Genomic DNA, 2,971 nt, shown 5'->3' on the forward strand with positions numbered 1-2,971 from the left:
TTAACTGTTTACCAGCTATGTAATATGAGAAAGTTACCTAACCTCTCTAAACCAAAGTTTCCTCATCTGAGAAATGAGATAATTTCGTAAAACACTTAGAAGATTGCCTAGCATCCATGAAAGTGTGATGTGATGATGATAATTATGATGGTGATGATGATGATGATGATGATGATGATGATAATAATTGGGTGAAGAGACCATTTAAATAATCGTGGCAGGAATGAGATAGTAATAATATAATAAGAAAGAGAAAAGAGGGATAAAGCTGGGTGAGAAGGAGACTATTTGCTATTTCTTGTGACTTTTGAATCCATCTCTATTTGTCTGTGTACTCTCAAGTGCAAATTATTTTTAGTTTGGGTAATACTTCTCTATAGAGGAGAATAAATCAACAGACAGCTCTCTTAAACTCACTGCTGAAAGTTCTAAATTTATGTTATAAACAAGATACATGTTTACCAGAGGACAAAGGATAAACCAAACAACTGATCCCAAAAGGAAAATAAAACATGAACTTCAAACCAGCAAGATTCACGGCATGAGAGATGTGAAAGGGAGAAAGGGAAGAGGAAAAAATGAGTAAATGCATTCAATCAGTCATGTTGAGAAATGGCTGTTCTCTATTCATGTGTGTATAAATGTTTAGAGGGTTTCTCCCCTATATTTCTCTCCCAATTTTCAACCTGAGAAAGAATGGTGACATTTGCACCTAAAGAGTTTTCTCCTTATGTTTTCTGCATGGCAGCCTTTACCTCCTTATTCCTCAAGCTGTAGATTAGGGCATTCAGCATGGGGATCACTGTGGTACAGAACAGGGAGACCACATTCTCCTGGGCCAGGGAACCGGCTGGGGAGGGTTTTAAGTATATGAACGAAGTACACCCATAAAATAATCCCACAGCTGCAAGATGGGAGCTGCATGTGCTGAAGGCTTTGGACCTTCCTTCTGTGGAGGGGACGTGGAGGATGCTGGAGAGGATGAAGCATAGAAAACAAAGACTGTTAAGCTGGTGGCTATGATGTTAAATCCAGACAAAAAGAAAGTTGTAATCTCAATATCAGAGGTGCTAGAGCAGGAGAGCTTCATGAGCGAGAAAACATCACAGAAGTAATAACTGATGAGGATCTCACAATAGGACAGTTTCAACATGAGGCCAGTCTCTATGGTTGAGCCAATGAGCCCCATGACAGAGACCCCAGCCACCAGCAGGGAGCAGACTTGATGTCATGATGATATTGTAAAGCAAAGGGCTGCAGATGGTGACACAGCAGTCATAGGCCATGACTGTGAGCATGTAACACTCAGCTACGACAAACACCAGGAAGAAGTAGAGCTGGGACATCCACCCTGCATAGGAGATGACGTTCTTTTCTGACACAAAGTTCACCAGCATCTTAGGGGTAGTGACAGAGGAGTAGCAGAGATCCACGAGTGACAGGTTGCTGAGGAAGTAGTACATGGGGATGTGAAGCTGAGCATTCAGGCAAATCAGTGATATCATGCCCAAGTTCCCTATCATGGTAACCAAGTAGATCCCAAGGAAGAGGAGGAAGAGGAGGAGCTGGAGCTCTGGCTGATTTGTTAAAGCTCCAAGAATGAACTCTGTCACTGTAGAGTGATTTTCTGCAGCCATTCTCCTCTGGGAGCCCTGTGGAGGTAAGAAAGAAGAGCCTATGAAAGGATATATACAGTCAGTCCTTGCTGTCAGCGGATACACATCCCAGGATTCAATCAACTCCAGATTGAGGACACAGAGGTCTGTCTTCATTGTACTATGTCATTTTATATAAGGAAGTTGAGCATTGGTGCAGCAGCCCCTGCATATACTGAGGAAAAACGGTGAAATGAGCCTTTCTGGTGAGGCTAGGTACTAGCCTCTGTTCCTGAGTGAGTGATCTTGAACTCACTTTTTCCTAATTGTTTCTCTCTTTACTCCTTTTAATATTTTCTAGGATTCAGATGAGTTTGGCATGGTCTGAAGAATATGAAGGTGGGGAAAAAAGGCCCATCCCTGGAGCTTTTACCACCCTCATGTTTCTCAAGTACCCTGAAGGTAACGAAAAGTGTGTTTTATTTATGGGTTTGGGTTGAATTTTTCTCCAGAAAGAGAAAGTCCCTTGTCATCTATGCAATCCCAAAATATTACCCATAAAATGAAAACATGCGGTCACCTTATCTCAAATCCAGGTAGCGTGGGCTGGTAGTTAGAGCCCTTCCAATTACTGAGTGACAAATCAGTTTCCACATTTGATAATTAAATGGAGTTACAACATCAATTTCCAAAGTTCAGAAATATAGTGGAATAATATACATGGAAATATTTTCCAAATATTCAGTTGCTATACAAAGATAAATTTTCATTAGGCATCTGGCATGTCTCCAAATTTTTCATTGAACCTGAGGTCCAAGGATAGTTATTCTTAGTTTTAATTACACATAAAAATCACCTGGTGAGATTTAAAAAATAATGATGTCTGGTTTCTACTTATAGTAATTCTGATATATTGGCATGTTTTGGGCATTGAGCACTATGTTTCTCGGTAGGCGGCAAAGTTCAGCTAAAGGTAGCAAAGATTTTTTTTCAAGTTTTGTGCTTATTGGAACCAGAATGATTTTGTAGTTTGAAATTTTGGCATGGAATGCAGTTTATCCTGAGTCAAATAAAGTTCCTGAGGAAGAGTTTGAGACTGATTGCTCTCCACTGCGTTGAAAGAACTCAGGAAAAATTCAGCTTGGATCAGGCTTAGGAGTAGGTGGAAGTAGAAATATAACACAATACAACTTACGGATCAAGAGCAAAATGATTTGAGTGGGATGTGGACATTTTCCTTTGTCCCCTTCTTGCCTTCTGGTTGTTTCACCATTTTTCTATTTCTATGCTGTTGATTTCCAAATTACTACTTATTGTTTGTCTGTTTTTAGAGTCAACCTATGATCAAGAAGATTTTTGGCTGATGGTAATTATAT

The 2,971-nt window shown here is 40.0% G+C and overlaps 1 pseudogene; it reads right to left on the reverse strand.

Moving 5' to 3' along the window:
* Nucleotides 1-728: 728 nt before the first annotated feature.
* LOC137771713 (olfactory receptor 8A1-like) lies at nt 729-1,643 on the reverse strand (annotated as a pseudogene).
* Nucleotides 1,644-2,971: the final 1,328 nt, after the last annotated feature.

This window comes from Eschrichtius robustus, chromosome 11 (assembly GCF_028021215.1).
Source record: "Eschrichtius robustus isolate mEscRob2 chromosome 11, mEscRob2.pri, whole genome shotgun sequence".
Taxonomy (NCBI): domain Eukaryota; kingdom Metazoa; phylum Chordata; class Mammalia; order Artiodactyla; family Eschrichtiidae; genus Eschrichtius; species Eschrichtius robustus.